General features: G+C 33.4%; 1 protein-coding gene across 1 annotated transcript in view; it reads right to left on the bottom strand.

The window, feature by feature from the left end:
* LOC129944441 (interference hedgehog) overlaps positions 1-18,421 on the bottom strand; it is a 56,654-nt gene extending 38,233 nt beyond the window's left edge. The window contains exon 1 of the mRNA XM_056053868.1: positions 18,262-18,421. The gene's annotated coding sequence lies outside the window, so the exon portion shown is untranslated. The remainder of the gene's footprint in view (positions 1-18,261) is intronic.
* Between the last annotated feature and the right edge of the window lie 194 nt (positions 18,422-18,615).

Raw genomic sequence — 18,615 nt, forward strand, 5'->3', positions numbered from 1 at the left:
AAAATATAATTTTATAATCACATTTAACGTATTAACTCATTTTGTAAGCACATATGAGGGTTGCTCAGTTATAAGAAACCAGTTTAAAAAAAAATATTTTTAATAAAGAAGTATTTAGTTAATGTTTAAAATAAATTCTTACCACTTTAGCAGATTAGTATATTATAAGTTTTATTATTAAAAACCCTTACTAGGGCCTCAACCAACAAACTGTCTCCAGTTTCGCGCTCCAAGTTGGGTGAGGTCACTTTCCACTGTACGCGCCACCTGATTCGCGGTCTTCTTCTACTGCGAAGACTTTCCGGGTCGGAGCATTGGTTTCCATGGGCTCTTAGTTGTTGGACTTATCCACTTCTGGCTAAATCTACGTCGCTGTACAGCCTGTTCAGCTCGTCGTTCCATCTTCTCCGTCGATGCATACGGAACCGTAGATCACACTTAGAACTTTTCTCTCGAAACAACCCAAGTTGCTTGTCATAGTCCATGCATCTGCACCGTATAGCAGGACGGGGATGATAAGGGTCTTATATAGCGACACTTTGGTCCCTCGAGAGAGGACTTTAAAACTCAATTGCTTTCTTAGTCCAAAGAAACAGCCGTTAGCAAGAGTTATTCTGCGTCACATGTCAGCGCATCACCTTGTCTTAAACCTTTGGCTTCATTTGCCTGCAAACCAGGGGTTCCTTGTTGGTGGTTGCTTAAAACTCAGCACATCAGAGGCGGCTTATCTGATTGGATCTTGGCAATGTTCCCACTGGCTTTCGATACATTGTGTTGGCGGCAAAGAACTTCGAGAGAGGTTACTTGTAACTCGGTCAGAAAAGAATTTGGCCATCTCTGGCGAATTCGACGTTGTACCTTCTCCCAGCACCTCCCTGTTTTGCCGTGGGTCTGGAAACCCGAAGTGCTTTCTTGGCTACAACGAGGTAGTGGTCCGAGTCGATGTTAGCTCTTCGGAATGTTCGGACATCCATGATGCTGAAAGCGTGTCTGGCATCGATCGCAATATGGTCAATCTGGTTGACGGCAGATTGATCTGGAGAACTCCAAGTTCGCAGTTTTTCATCCTCTTTTTCCCCGGCCCATCCTATCGTATTTCCTGGATGGCGGTGATGTCTGCTTTATAGCAGTCTAGGGCCTCCGCTAATTCTTCGGCCTTACGTGATCTGTTAAGGGACCTAACATTCCACGTGCATATCCGAAGTTCGTTTCTTAGGTTGTCAACAGTAAATCCGTCAGTATCCGAGGCTTGTTGGTGCTTCGCAACTACGATGTTATTACGTGGCCAGGAAGTCACCCCGACGGCACAACCTGCAGGGCCAGATCCTAAGTATAACTGTAACCAATCTAGTCTCTTAAAATTTCTCACAATTTTTTTGGTCGATTATGTAAACCATGCTCTCCTCTTAAAGCACGATATGTAGCTGTGGCAGAATCACCATTTTTGTAGTAGGTTGTATTAATTGCTATGCGATGTGCGATAGCTAAGCGATACATTTGAGCCATAAATCTTATACAGTTAAGTTGTATAAGTAAAGATTTAAATTTAAGGTTTATTAATAATTTAACGATATTTACCATAGTGAAGACATTGGTAGTGAAGACGTTACATATTTTGAATCTTTTCATGCGATGAAGCTCATAATAAAATCGATTTTCAAATAAAAAAGGGGTTATATAACATAATCTCATTTATAATATTATCTTATGTTTGATAGTCAAAATTCTATATTTTCCATTTAACATTACAATTAACGTTGTAGTACATAATTTGTTGATATTATAAGCTATAGAATCAATAGAAGTCAAGGTCTGGTTGGCATTTTTGTGACGTGACTTCCACTTAGCACTTTTATTTAATGTCATATCAACCTTTTATTATCTCCCCCGCTTTAGGTCCATGATTGGCATCAGGTGTCTTTAAATCAACAAAAATCTAAACTGGAATAGCAATTGTTATAAGTACAATAAAACTGTATGCAGAATAGTTTTATTGAGAAGCAATAAACATAATAATCTAAAAACAATATTTTCACATCTTAAGAACTTATGGATAATATTAGTGTGTATATTTATTTTCAAATGTGAATTTTAAAACTTCATTCCTACTTTAATATTATGCAAAATAAAATCAATGAGTCAACAAAAAAACACGAAGTTTCGGTGGATAAATAATCAATTTAAAGACATTAAAGAAGGCGCCGTCGCGTCAACTTAAATCTACATTTTTATGTTGTTAAATGCTTAATTTTATTATAAACGATTTTGCCGTGCCTTCTTTCCACCTACGTAAATTTTAAAATCAGAATCATTTAAATTGGAGATGGAGATGCTTTTAATCAGACTCGAGTTAATTTCAAATGCTATTGTTTTTTTTTTAATATACATATAGCTCTTAGTTTAATGGTGATGTTTTTATCTGTTGCTATATGAATTAGTAAATAAAGTAAATATTTATTATTCTATTATCATTGTATAAAAATCTTGATTTAAATGCCAAAAAACTGAGACTGAATTTGGATTTGCTGTATCATTTCTTGATATAGTACTTGGCGGTAGTTTTTTGATTTTGTGTTGTTTTGAAATAGGAATGTTTGTATGAAATTGATGTCACTCGCAACATAATGATGGTAATAATGTATATGATTTTGGACATAAACATAACATGATTTGAGGCTGGGAACTAGCTTCAAGCGTTTCTACTTTATCGATCACATGACATCATCGACGTGAACTTGTAGTCATTTAAAAATCTTTGCATCCTTGAGGCTTATAGCTATTATGACTTTAAGCAAACTAAAAGAATAATTCTTTTTAGATAAGGAACTGGTTTCTCAGGAACGTATTTAACGATTCTGATTAAATTTTAGGACTCTGTTAATATTTAAAGACGAATACATACAAAAATAGTCAAGTTTTAATCGAATTGAATTGTATTAAGCAACCTAAGTTACACAGACTGAAACCCTGATTGTTAAAATTTGACTCATTATCATGAGTTTGATTTTCACCAAAAACATTGTACAACTAAAATAAGACTATTGCACACATTTTAGATTATTTTTGATATTTACAAAAAAAAAACAATATTTGACTTATTGGTGCAAATACAACGACTTTTCATTAAGGGAATGTTAATTAGGTATCTATTTACAATTATTGTCACTTCGCATTTAAATAGAGCAGACAAACACAGAAAAAATATGTTTACCTATGGCACCTATATTTTACTTCAAGTTGATTATATCGTGAGGCATACATTTTGCCGAAAAGACACTTAAATATGTAGGGACAAATTTAGGCTTAACACACATACTTCTCATGTATATTTACACTTTAAACGTCCATTAAGATAGAACTACAAATATGCAATTAGTAAAACTTTGCAAGTAAACAATCAAATGTAGTTTTTTGTTAATTATTAAGGTTTCTTCTAAGAATACATCACGTACCAAATTTTTGAAAACCAAAAACAATTAATGAATCAATATGGAAGTATGTGAGAAGGGGTTAAATATTTTATTGATATTTTCTTCCATACATCCCTCTTATTTCATATTTAAAATAAACAGTATTTTTTCAAAGAATTCAATGATTGTTAATTTCATTGTAAAGAGAAAAGGTATAGCGTTATCAATGGTGCCAATGGCCTATTAATTTCCTACTTGACACGACTGATCTTTGGGATCAAGCTAATGACTAATACAAGGGGTGGTTGGCCAAGGCCTACAGATGTATCTATGTATCTAATGCACATTTGTAGGTACGAGTATGTATATACACCACCAGATCGGTAAATCGAGGCACTCCCCAAGGTGGAGTCCTTTCGCCTCTTTTATGGAACATGGTAGTAAACGACCACTTACAGCATTGGAAGCAGAGGGTTTCAAGGTTATTGCCTATGCTGACGACGTTGCGATATCCGTATCTGGGAAGCACCCCCAAGTTCTCTCGGAACTCCTACAAAATGCCCTAAACAGGCTAACTAAATGGGCTAAGCAATGTGGATTGGACGTCAACCCACACAAAACAGAATTAATACTCTTTTCGAGAAGATATAAAATTCTTCAGATTAGCCCACCCAAGATTAAAGGAATACCATTAAGCTTTTCCGATCAAGCTAAATATTTGGGTCTCATTTTAGACAAAAAACTAAATTGAAAGCCAAAAATATTGATGAAAGAATCAAAAAGGCTACTGTAGCTCTTTTTACTTGTAAAAAGGCTATTGGATCAAAATGGGGCTTCTCCCCAAAAATAACCCACTGGCTATACACTTCGGTAATCAGGCCGATACTCATTTATGGAGCTGTCGTATGGTGGACAGCACTGGACAAGAAGGTAAATCTAAATAAGCTCATTAAAGTCCAGCGGTCAGCAGGTATGTGCATCACAGGAGCACTTCGCACAACACCAACCGCAGCACTGGAAGTGCTTTTAAACCTAACACCACTTGACATCTTCTCTAAAAAGGTGGCTGCCAACTCATGTGTAAGGCTTAGAGCCACCTCTCAATGGACCAGTACCAATACTGGACATTCAACTATTCTAGACAATTTCAGATTTATCCCAGATCGCTTAGACTATACCAACCCAAAAATGGTATTTGGTAAAAGATTCCATGTGTCCATCTCTTCAAGATCCTCCTGGGAAGAAGAGGGACCCCTGGAAGACGATGCGGTACACTTCTAGAAGTGGTATCTTTTCAGAACAACTGAATCTCAGTCTATCCTATAGACTTCCCAATCAATGTAGTGTATTCCAGGCAGAAGTAATGGCAATTAAAGAAGCACTATCCTGGCTCAAAGAAAACGTTATATCTTGTAAGGGTATGCGAATCTTCTCAGACAGCCAAGCCACTCTTAAATCTCTCGCGTCTGTCTCCACAAACTCTCGAACAGTCCAGCACGATTGTCAATCATCTCTGAATGAGATGACGGAACAGTTTGGGTGCCGGGCCACATAGACATTCCGGGAAATTGCAAAGCCGATGAGCTCGCCAAAAACGGAACACTTTTGCCTTATGTTAGACAAAAACATAACATGGTAACACCACTTGCTACATGCAAATATCTTCTCAAGCAATATGCTCTAGAAACAACAAATGCTAGATGGTCACAAAGTACCACCTGTCTAGCAACCAAGCAAATATGGCCAAGTATTGACTTAAAACGGTCAAAAAGCTTGTTATCACTGAGCAGACAAAGTATAAGCTCTACAATGGGAGTAATAACGGGAAACTACCTCATAGGAAGACATGCTCTGAGGCTAGGTGTCTACACAAAAGACTTCTGTAGAAGCTGCATGGACGAGGAGAAAGAGGAAACAGTCCAACACCTTCTGTGTACATGTCCAGCACTCTCCATTAGAAGGAATAACTTTCTCGGTAATCCCTTCTTCGATAACACCAGTGAACTGGCAACGATTGACACAAAACGTCTCTCTAACTTTATTAAAAGTACAAAATGGTTTGTTTAAATTCATTACTCTCCCATGAGTAACCTCATTAGTGGTATCACAATGGACCCTTGAGGTCTACGTGTGTCAATGACATCTGGACAGCCACTCCAACCTAACCTAACCATGTATATACATAAGTTAAACATGGGATTTTTTAATAAATAGTTTAATAATTGGTAACAATACAAATCCAATTTTTAGGCTCTTTTAGATGCAAAAAGGACTTTTAAAAAAATGCGTGTGTGGTGTTTCAAATATAGGTATTTTTTATATTTATTTAAGAATTCATCTCAAAGTTTTAAGCTGAGACATTTCGTGCTTTTAAACAAAATTCTTACGAAAGCAGAAGTTACTTTCTCGTATACAAAAAACGGTTATCTTCCCAATACATAAAAAAGATTCCTTAAATGACCTCTCAAACTACAGAGGTTTATCTTTAATAAATATCATAGATTAGGTATTTTGCGGAGCTCTTGTCGACCATTTGTAAAAGTGGTGTATGCAGGCTTTATGAAATAAGGAACAAATAATGGTGGTATGACAAATGGCAACGAATTGCCACTTGGCAATGTGAAGATATGCAAATTGATAGAAGTAACATACTTGATGTTAAGGAAAAAATTTATAAAATTATCCAGCTTAATGAAGACTCGGTTCGGAATCAATTTATAAAAACAGCTAATGAATCAGAAAGTCGAATATTATATAGCCAGTTACAATTTGATCTAAGAAACAATAACTATTTCAATGAATCTTTAAGCTACAAGGAAATTTCTTTAATTTTCAAAGCTCGATGCGAAGTATTATGTCTTCCATTGTATGTAGACCATGCAATGGGAGTTTCAACCAGTTCGTACACTCTGTAATAATAAATCCAAAGAAGACTGCTAACATTTTATAAGCGTATGTCCAATTTTCAAATACAATAAATTCTCATATTTACAAAAATTCTCTCTCACTCTAAAAGAGACAATTCTAATATTGAATGGACCAGATTGGACAAATCTTGTCAACAATCTGAAGGAAATTTGCAGATTTAGAAAACTGATATTAAAAAATATATAATTAAAACTGAAATTTAAAACAAAGTTGACCAATGTAAGAAAAAATGTAAGTTGCTAGTCGAGCTGACGGCAAAGCTAAAGCTTTTAAATTCAAAAACAAATGTTTATGTATTTATTTTAAAAACTGTCTAAACTTTATAATATAAATTTAATACCAAAATTATATAAATTCGCTGATAATTTAAAAAATGTTTGTCAACTTGAATTTTTAAATAAGTTCTTATTAAGGTTATTGTCAAAGCGGAATTTTCAATTTCCTGCAAACACATTTTTATCTATGCGAAAGTTTTTCTTGTAGCTGGGAGCGAATTATTTTAGATGATAAGAAGAATTGTAGAAATAGAAGACGCGTATAATTTTGTCGTTTTTCAATGTATATACATATCAAGTTTTGCATTCTTAATCAATTTCTAACTCGAGATTTTAACGAAATATGTCATTACGGTGGTAGAGAAGCCAAAAAAAGTGGATCTCTCGATTTCGTCCGTCTGTCTCTCTGTCCTGGTCTGTACAGTCCAAAGATCCGCGGTGATTGACTTCAAATTTGGAAATTAAGGTTTCGCGTTTGGCTTTTTTTTTCAATGTTGTGAAAGACGAAAAATAACATAATAATAAGTAGTATACAAATATTTTCGTAATAACTCAAAAATTCGAATTTTCTCAAAAAAAACCGATAGTTTTGTTTTAATGTTGGCTAAACACAATATATTTTTGTAAAACGTATTTAATAAGTTTTAAATAACTTCATCCCAAGAATATTTATTTAACTAAAATTGAAAAATTTTATATACAAAATTAATTTATTTAATATAAGTTTTAAATAACTTCATCGCATGAATATTTTTTTAACTATAAATGAAAAATTTTATATACGAAATTAATTTATTTAAAATACAAATTTTGAAAAATGAAGGTTTTTTGAGATATCAAAGTTTATTTAAAAAAACAGGCAGGTACATTTTTAAATTTAATAAATAAAAAATTAAGAAAATATTTTTGTGCATCACAAAGCACTTGTTGTGGAGTGATCACATATTTGACATCGCCAAAAAAGCTGCTAAGCGTTTAGGTTTTCTCCGACGATAGAATGCTTTTCCTGATTCAATATATCACACAATCCTATCCTCATTTCCTAATTGCTCGCACTGTGTTTAATCATTATAAGGGTGTTTATAACCCCTTTAGTGCTCGCTCAATATAAATACAAAAATGCTTTCTCGAACCGAAATTGAGTTTCCGAAGAAGGAAGCGTGACGGAGAACAGTAAGATTCGACACGATTATCTTGATGGAATTGGTTGGATTCAAACCAATTTTATCTCATTAAAAGCATTTTTTAAACATCTGATAAGATTTTTTGAAAAATGTTTTTTTTTTTGTATAAGAAAAAAAAAATAATATAAAAAATGGTAAGAACAGCTTTTCGACCCCCAACTTAAAACAAGAAATATTTCTATAGAAGTTTGGCATCACTTATGCTCATTATTGTAGTTTACTGCAATTCTGTAGTTAGAGTATCGCAAACTTGTATCTTTCAACTGTTGCCGAAAGTATGTTTTTTTACATATTTTATTGTTTAAAACAACTTGATGATAAAAAATAAATAATAATAAATAACATTTAAAATATTTCACATCAGGCCTTGACCAACAAAATTACGTGGTCTCAGTACGCCTGCGAATGCAGAAAGATTTTCCTTCAGGGCAAAGAAAGAAAACGACATTTGAGGAAAAGTCTTATATATAAAATATTAATCAGGTTGATCCAAGATTACTTATCGCTAGTTCACAATACTTCTTTTGGGAGTAGTATTTTATTTTCTTCTTAAAATTGAACAAGAAAGTAAAATTATATCATTCTGTAAATAAACGAATTTAGGCACGAATTTTTACAATTTTGATAGGCAATTAAATAATGATAAATAAATTAAATTAAATAAATTAAATTGGGTGGCCCAACAGTCCGTTTGAGAACTAGGGCCTAGTGACTGGCAACTCTCAACCATTCCTGTTTGCAAGTACTGTTTTCAGGAATATAGTTTTTTAAGCGAATCCGAACCGAAAATTTGAGAAAGCACTTTTCATGACAAGAATTACTCTTGGAGAATTTGTCAATGCCTCGCAAGAGGCAGTACCCGTGAAAAAAACTTTAGGTGGCATAGGCAGGGACCGAACCCAAGACCTCTCGCATGACAGTCCATCGCACTAACCATCATGCCACGGGTACTTCAATGATAAAAAAATACAAAATAAAACTTTAAACGGTATATTGTTAAAGGTCCCTTGTTAGTGACGAAGGTTGAGCTTCAGCTCATCTTCAATTCAATAAAAAACAAAAAGTCAGCAGGTGTCGATGGTATATCCAACGTTGTACTAAGACATTTACCGATGGAAGCAATTGACATATACACCACGCTCTTCAATAATGCACTGAATAATGCATATTATCCAGTGCATTGGAAGACTGCTGTGGTTCATCCTCTCCCGAAAAAGGGAAAGGACAACTCCAACCCGTCAAATCTTCGGTCGATAAGTCTTCTTCCGAGCATCAGCAAAGTTTTCGAAAAAATCATTAATAGGGCTCTGACTAAGTGGGCTGCGGACAACAAAATAATTCCGGATAAACAGTTCGGGTTCAAGGCGGGTCATGACACAATTCATGCTGCGTCTAAACTCGTTTCTGATATCCAATGGAATAAATCAAAACAACAATGCACAGGTGCTGTTCTGGTTGATTTGGAGAAGGCCTTTGACACCGTATGGTTAGAGGGTCTTTACCTAAAACTGAGCAGGCTTGGCATAAGCAAGCCATTGTTGTATATACTATATGATATGCTTAACGGTAGAAAGTTTGTTGTTAAAAGTGGCAATGTAACTTCTACCACAACATTCTCAATTAAAAATGGTCTTCAACAGGGAGCGGTGAATTCGCCGATTCTCTTCAGCATTTACACCAGCGATCTGATAGGTAGTCTTACAAAGGCAATTGCGTACGCCGACGATCTAATTGCGTACAGAAGGGCCAAAAGGTTGAGGTTATTAGAATTCTCTTGCAGCGTGATTTCGACAAGATTCAGCGATATTGCGACGACTGGAAACTGAAAATAAATGTCCAGAAGTCAGAGACAATTCTGTTCCGGACTCCGTTGGCTAGGGCCACGAGGGATACGTGTAAGAATTGGCGCAAGATGGTCATAGTTGATCTTTACGGGCAGCCATTGGCGAGCAAAAGTGTAGTGAAGTACCTTGGTATCTGGTTAAATCAGTATTTATATTTCGACAGACATATAAATGCTGCTCTGACCAGGGCCAGAGGAGCCTTCGCTCTGACGAAAGGACTGTTTTTTAGCAGTCGGCTTGACCCCAGAGTGAAGGTAATTTGCTACATGGCCCTCATACGGCCAATGATCGTTTATGGTTGTCCTGTGTGGTTCAACGTTGCCCCTTCCCAGATGGCGAAGTTTCGGGTGTTCGAGCGGCAGTGTTTAAGACGCTGTACCGGCTTATATCGAACAGCCGAATCTTCTTATGTGCATTACTATTCAAACGGGGTCCTATACAACGGGGCTCGAATCAACAGAATTGACAATTTCGTGATAAAACTCGTTCGAGGTCACATTGCAAGAGCTATGTCTTCGACCAACAATTTAGTTTACGGGGCGTCCTATCCGAACGACGAGTATTTTGAGAGTGCACGCTTGAGCGGCTTCATTCCCCCAGAGGCATTCCTCTTTTTAGATAGAAGCGGTCTGATACAGGATAGATTGGCAGTTCCGTTAATCTACCACGTCAGACGAAGAACCGTGGATAGGCGACTCCTGTACAATCGGGACGTCATGGCACAAGGCGGAGCAGAGCTCCTTCGGTTCAGTAGGGCTGTGTCCGAACGGGACCGAACTGATAGGGTGAAGCAGGAGAACCAGTTTTGGTGGCTTCAATCGGCACTTGATATTGGGTAGTCGGGATGGGGTTTTAAGCCTTGGCCGGCTTACATACTTGTTTTATGTTTAGGGTTTAGTTTTAAGTAGAATTGGCATGGAGGCACGAAAAAAAAAATTAAAAAAAAAAAACAAAAAAAAACAAAAAAAAAACAAAAAAAAAATAAAAAAATAAGTTAGTTTTTAAGTTTTATTTAGGGACCTTATTTTAAGTAGTTTGTAAGTAAAAATAAATTAAAAAAGGTTATTGATATTAGTTTTTTCAAAATTTTCTAATAAAAACAAAACAAATAAAATTTAAATTGAAGTAAAATAGATAGATAGTAATTAGTGTTATAGTTAAGCTTAGAGTGTCCGTATGGGACCGTTAAGTTAGTTGTAAGTTATGGATAATTAGGCTAGTTTTATGAATTTTTGTCTAGCTTTAAGATAGGTTTAAGATTGAATAAATAAAAATGAATTTGAAAAAAAAAAAAAAAGGTTTATTATTTTGCTAGTTAGCAACTTCCTAAAAATTTAGCAATTTAAATGTTGATTCTTTATTTTTGTTTTACGAACTAGTAAATTGCTAATTGCCTTCTATTAAAAAATGAGCATCCAAACATGCCTACAAATTGACACTTCGGGAAAATAACCAAAGCAAACACGCTTGAACGGACCTATTAATTGGAATTCTCAGATGTAATATGGGTTCAGCAAAGTGCTAAAATTTAAATTAGCCATACCGTTATATATTATTATTATTAAGTGTAGAAAATTGTCAAGAAATAATATGATGTTAAAAATTAGCTTTCAAGCTTAGTAAAATGCTGAAAATTGCTTTTACATTTCACTAAATCGTTTAAAATTGTGCGTTATTGTTTTTTATTTTAAATTTATTTTCAGTGTTCAATTTTTCACATAAAATTCACGTGAAAATTGTTCATTTTGACATTTCGTCCCTGTTTGTGTTTCAGTGCTGCCATACTTGGTTTTTAACTTCCCATAGGAAGTTATTGTTCCAATTTATCGAATTGAACACTTTGACATTTCTCGACGTTTCAAGGTCCCTAGAGTCTAATTAAAAGTTTTTCAGAGAGATGGATGTATGTGCGTGGGTAAGATTCTTTCGGTAAGATTTTCGACGTGCATATCTCAAGAATTAGTAGAGATATCGACTTCAAATAAAATGTTTTATACAGATAATAATAAAGAAAGATGCAGATAGTGCAGTCAAAAAAATTGAGTGGGTGGTTTTTTTAACATAGCAGTTTTAAAAAGGGAACATTTTGTTTAACTCAAAAAATCTCACGAACCAATAACGCTACCGACTTGAATTAAATTGTATGTTATATATTGTAACGTGACACCAAACAAGTATATTTTTGGAAAAGAATCCAATAAAGTTTTTCTTTTATAAATGGAAAAAGCGGACAAAAATATTTTTGTCACCTAAAATATTTTACGAAAAAAAAAATGATTTTTATCATAACTTTAAAATAATTTAATGCAACAAAGAACAACGTTTTTGATATCTGGTCCAAACAGAAAAAAAAACATTACTGAAAGTTGGTAAAAATTGATTGTCGACTCAAATATCTTTTCAAAAACTTGAAATATTGAGAAAAACCTAAATACAAAAATAAAAACCTAAAAAGACATGGTAAAAATTTACTTTCGACTCAAATATCTTTTCAAAAATTACAAATATTGGCTTCAAACTAAGTTATCAGAAATCCAACTGTTAGTATGCAAAATTGGTAAAAATTGATGTTCGGTTCTCGATATCTCGTAAATAATAGAAGATATTGACTTTAAACTAATTTCATTCATTCAATTTGTATTTTTTTTATATTAGAAATAAAAACTATTAGGAATGACACTAAAATTAGTAAAAATTGGTTTTCAACTAAAAATCTCTAAAGTAAAAAAAAAATTGAAACTAAACAATTTCATCTTAGGCTAAATGTTTTTGGTAATTTTAAAATTTGTTTTTATTAATTCAGCTGACAACTTTTTTTAACAAAACACAAAAACCTACAAACCAAGACCGACAGACGGAATTAAAAGTTATCAGTATTAGTCTCACCCTAACCTCTTTTTTTTAAAGTTTGGAGCAAGGCAAATCAACAGACGGGATGGGAAGTTATCAGTGTCGGTCGCATATAATAAAAAGAGGCTGGGATGCGACCCACACTGATAACTTCCCATCCCGTCTGTCTATTTGTCTTGCTTAAAAGTTTGTAGGTTTTCGTGTTGGGTTAAAACAGTTGTAAGTTGAACTATTCTCATAAATTTTTAAATTACCAACAATATTTTTTATATAAAGAAAAAGTTTAGCTTGATAATTCAGTTTTGTTAAATAGATTTCTAGTCGAAAAAAATGTTAACCAATTATAGTAGAATTTCTTAATTTTTTTCAAATTGGATGAATGAAAATAATTTGAGAGATATCAAGAACCGAACATCAATTTTTACCAAATTTGCGTAAAATTTTTTGTAGATTTTATTTTCGACGTGCATATCTCAAGAATTAGTAGAGATATCGACTTCAAATAAAATGTTTTATACAGATAATAATAAAGAAAGATGCAGATAGTGCAGTCAAAAAAATTGAGTGGGTGGTTTTTTTGACATAGCAGTTTTAAAAAGGGAACATTTTGTTTAACTCAAAAAATCTCACGAACCAATAACGCTACCGACTTGAATTAAATTGTATGTTATATATTGTAACGTGACACCAAACAAGTATATTTTTGGAAAAGAATCCAATAAAGTTTTTCTTTTATAAATGGAAAAAGCGGACAAAAATATTTTTGTCACCTAAAATATTTTACGAAAAAAAAAATGATTTTTATCATAACTTTAAAATAATTTAATGCAACAAAGAACAACGTTTTTGATATCTGGTCCAAACAGAAAAAAAACATTACTGAAAGTTGGTAAAAATTGATTGTCGACTCAAATATCTTTTCAAAAACTTGAAATATTGAGAAAAACCTAAATACAAAAAATAAAAACCTAAAAAGACATGGTAAAAATTTACTTTCGACTCAAATATCTTTTCAAAAATTACAAATATTAGCTTCAAACTAAGTTATCAGAAATCCAACTGTTAGTATGCAAAATTGGTAAAAATTGATGTTCGGTTCTCGATATCTCGTAAATAATAGAAGATATTGACTTTAAACTAATTTCATTCATTCAATTTGTATTTTTTTTTATATTAGAAATAAAAACTATTAGGAATGACACTAAAATTAGTAAAAATTGGTTTTCAACTAAAAATCTCTAAAGTAAAAAAAAAATTGAAACTAAGCAATTTCATCTTAGGCTAAATGTTTTTGGTAATTTTAAAATTTGTTTTTATTAATTCAGCTGACAACTTTTTTTAACAAAACACAAAAACCTACAAACCAAGACCGACAGACGGAATTAAAAGTTATCAGTATTAGTCTCACCCTAACCTCTTTTTTTTAAAGTTTGGAGCAAGGCAAATCAACAGACGGGATGGGAAGTTATCAGTGTCGGTCGCATATAATAAAAAGAGGCTGGGATGCGACCCACACTGATAACTTCCCATCCCGTCTGTCTATTTGTCTTGCTTAAAAGTTTGTAGGTTTTCGTGTTGGGTTAAAACAGTTGTAAGTTGAACTATTCTCATAAATTTTTAAATTACCAACAATATTTTTTATATAAAGAAAAAGTTTAGCTTGATAATTCAGTTTTGTTAAATAGATTTCTAGTCGAAAAAAATGTTAACCAATTATAGTAGAATTTCTTAATTTTTTTCAAATTGGATGAATGAAAATAATTTGAGAGATATCAAGAACCGAACATCAATTTTTACCAAATTTGCGTAAAATTTTTTGTAGATTTTATTTTCGACGTGCATATCTCAAGAATTAGTAGAGATATCGACTTCAAATAAAATGTTTTATACAGATAATAATAAAGAAAGATGCAGATAGTGCAGTCAAAAAAATTGAGTGGGTGGTTTTTTTAACATAGCAGTTTTAAAAAGGGAACATTTTGTTTAACTCAAAAAATCTCACGAACCAATAACGCTACCGACTTGAATTAAATTGTATGTTATATATTGTAACGTGACACCAAACAAGTATATTTTTGGAAAAGAATCCAATAAAGTTTTTCTTTTATAAATGGAAAAAGCGGACAAAAATATTTTTGTCACCTAAAATATTTTACGAAAAAAAAAAAGATTTTTATCATAACTTTAAAATAATTTAATGCAACAAAGAACAACGTTTTTGATATCTGGTCCAAACAGAAAAAAAACATTACTGAAAGTTGGTAAAAATTGATTGTCGACTCAAATATCTTTTCAAAAACTTGAAATATTGAGAAAAACCTAAATACAAAAAATAAAAACCTAAAAAGACATGGTAAAAATTTACTTTCGACTCAAATATCTTTTCAAAAATTACAAATATTAGCTTCAAACTAAGTTATCAGAAATCCAACTGTTAGTATGCAAAATTGGTAAAAATTGATGTTCGGTTCTCGATATCTCGTAAATAATAGAAGATATTGACTTTAAACTAATTTCATTCATTCAATTTGTATTTTTTTTATATTAGAAATAAAAACTATTAGGAATGACACTAAAATTAGTAAAAATTGGTTTTCAACTAAAAATCTCTAAAGTAAAAAAAAAATTGAAACTAAGCAATTTCATCTTAGGCTAAATGTTTTTGGTAATTTTAAAATTTGTTTTTATTAATTCAGCTGACAACTTTTTTTAACAAAACACAAAAACCTACAAACCAAGACCGACAGACGGAATTAAAAGTTATCAGTATTAGTCTCACCCTAACCTCTTTTTTTTAAAGTTTGGAGCAAGGCAAATCAACAGACGGGATGGGAAGTTATCAGTGTCGGTCGCATATAATAAAAAGAGGCTGGGATGCGACCCACACTGATAACTTCCCATCCCGTCTGTCTATTTGTCTTGCTTAAAAGTTTGTAGGTTTTCGTGTTGGGTTAAAACAGTTGTAAGTTGAACTATTCTCATAAATTTTTAAATTACCAACAATATTTTTTATATAAAGAAAAATTTTAGCTTGATAATTCAGTTTTGTTAAATAGATTTCTAGTCGAAAAAAATGTTAACCAATTATAGTAGAATTTCTTAATTTTTTTCAAATTGGATGAATGAAAATAATTTGAGAGATATCAAGAACCGAACATCAATTTTTACCAAATTTGCGTAAAATTTTTTGTAGATTTTATTTTTCTATGAAAAAGGGATTGTTGGGGTTTTGTAAAAAAAAACTTCTAAATATCGAAAACAATATTTTCTGTGAAATAAAAAGAGTTTGAAGACAATATTTTTAATTTTTGTAAAGCTATTTGAGTTTAAAGTAAATTTTTACCAAGTTTTATCAAAAAACTGTCAATTCGATTTTTCTCAAAATTTTTCGGAATGGTGAAAACAATATTTTTTATAGTTGAAAACCGTAATCTCAAATTTTTAAAAAGATATTTGAGTCGAAAATCAATTTTTACCAACTTTGAGAAATGTTTTTTTTTTTATTTTTTATAAAAAAAAACGTCATTTTGATTTTTCTCAAAACTTTTCGAGATGTTTTTCGTTGCACAAAATTGTTTTTGACATAAAATTATTTTTTATTCGTACGTACACACGCACGCACGGACATCTTTCTAAAAGTATTTTATTTCGACTCTAGGTACCTTTTTCTATACCTACCAGATCTTTTTGGGAGGATAGGACATTCTTGGAGGATGAGTCAATCCATTTTTACACAGATGGCTCAAAAACCAAAGAAGGGGTTGGTGGAGGTGTGTACTCTGAACGACTGAAATTAAGTCTCTCATTCCACCTTCCCAATCATTGTAGCGTGTTCCAAGCGGAACTTTTGGCGATTAAGGAAGTCTTGTCCTGGCTCAAAGAAAACGTGATATCAACATCTGATATCCGTATTTTCTCTGACAGCCAGCCCGCTATCAATTCTCTGGATTCTGTCTCTACAAACTCTTTAACATTCCATAACTGTCGATCATCTCTAATGGAGATGGTGCAACAGTTTAATATTCACCTCTGCTGGGTACCGGGCCATAGAGACATTCCAGGTAACTGTAAGGCAGATGAACTCGCCAGGAACGGTACAGTACAGCCCATCCTACCACGTTTGGCAAGTACTGGCATACCAATCGCTACTTGTAAACTGTTGCTAATGCAAGACGCTGCGAGGAGGGCAGGCACCAGGTGGAACAACATCTCCACGTGTCAGGCCACAAAAAGCATCTGGCGAACACTGGATATAAAACGTTCAAGGTGCTTGCTCTCTCTAAGCAGATCGCATATAAGCTCGATAATAGGTGTCATAACCGGACACTGTCTAATAGGAAAGCACGCCACGAGACTAGGCGTATTCGCAAATGATTTTTGCAGAAGCTGTATGGACGAGGAAGAGGAAGAAACGGTTCTTCATCTTCTCTGCACATGCCCTGCTCTAGCTCGAAAACGCAAGAATTACCTAGGAGAATTCTTCTTTAACGATCTAAACGATCTAAATCATATCGGTATAATCAGCCTCTCACGTTTCGTAAGGGACTCAAGCTGTTTCCATTGAGCTTAGGAGGAAGCCTCAAGATTCATGTGGTATCACAATGGGCCATTAAACTGGCCTAAGTGTGTCCGTTTCCATCTTGGACAGCCACTATAACCTAACCTAACCTAACCTAGGTACCTTGAAACATCGAGAAACGTCAAAATTTTCAATTTGACAAATCGGAACCATTACAATAACTTCCTATGGGAAGTAAAAAATTCGTTTTCAACTAAAATATGTAGGGAACAGAAATATGTATTGAAATCAAGTTTGTTTGTTTACTTTTAGTTAATTTTTTAGAAAAATCTAACTGACAACTTTTCTTTAAAAAAAAAAAAAACAAAAACCTTATCTTATAAGAAATTGTTTTGACTGAAGTGTCTTGAGAACGAAGACAGATATTGATTCCAATTTTTTTGATGTTTCTTATACAAAATGTATAACATATACGAGTAGATACCTACTCATATTTTGTAAATCATTTAGAAATATTGACGAATATGCACGAATGTGAAGTTCCTTATAAAGGCAGGACTTGCTAACAAAATAAAGTGGCAATTACCTATACAAAGAAAATACTTTTCATTATTTTTATTCTGTTTCAGGTTCTTCAAAGTGATATACATAGGTAGCATTTACTCTGAAGGTGTTACAATTATTTTTTAAAATCAGTTTGTTAGAAAATAAATAGACCCCCTGTCCTAACACAGTTCTCTCGCTCTAGTCTTTGGATGCACCTTATTAAAATCACCCTGTATGGTTGCATACCCAGCTATACCTACATACAATATTTGTTTTATTAACTTTTATCTAATCCTGATGCACTTTGCTTTGCTACATCCCAGCATACCTATAGCTACCTACCTACTTACATACAAACAGATATGATTTAAGGAATCTACCTGTGTATGTAATGTAGTGTATATTATGTACATATCCAGGTTTGGTATCTAATTTATGATTGAGTTGAGATAAGAAAGTATATATTATGAGAAATCAGAAATCCATCTTAGCGCTCGCCGCGCCGCGCCACTCAAGTCAAGTCAACAGTAGTAGGCATAAGTTGGTACATATGTACCTAATATTCTTGTTTCTTGTAACATTGCTTGTGCTGCGCATTTAACCTGCAATTTTCTTTTTACTAACAATCCACTATCCACATACACATCCACTTCACAACTTCACATCCACAAAAACCCTGGAAACTGAAACTGGAACTGGACTTACCGCTTTGAGCCCGAGTTTTGAGATAAATGTTTTAGTTTTCTTTTTTTGTTTGTCTTCTTCTCTTCGTTTCTTCTTCTGTCGGTTTTTTGTTGTATTATTTTATTTTATTCTTGCTGTTTAAAACTGCTTTATGTTGTTTACACGCTCCACGCACCGCGCGCACCGCGCGCACCGCACCAAACAGAAATAGGAACTCCACGTTCAGAGAACCATTATGTTAGTGTGTAGGTGTCTGCGTAACCATTTCACGGGCTCAGTTTTAAAAATACAAAACAATTTAAGTAAGAAAAAAATGCGTTCACTTGTCAGCTTGTCACCGTGCGTCCGTGGCGTCGATGCGCTGTTTCCAAATCA

The sequence above is a fragment of the Eupeodes corollae genome, chromosome 2 (genome assembly GCF_945859685.1).
Source record: "Eupeodes corollae chromosome 2, idEupCoro1.1, whole genome shotgun sequence".
In the NCBI taxonomy this organism is placed as follows: Eukaryota; Metazoa; Arthropoda; class Insecta; order Diptera; family Syrphidae; genus Eupeodes; species Eupeodes corollae.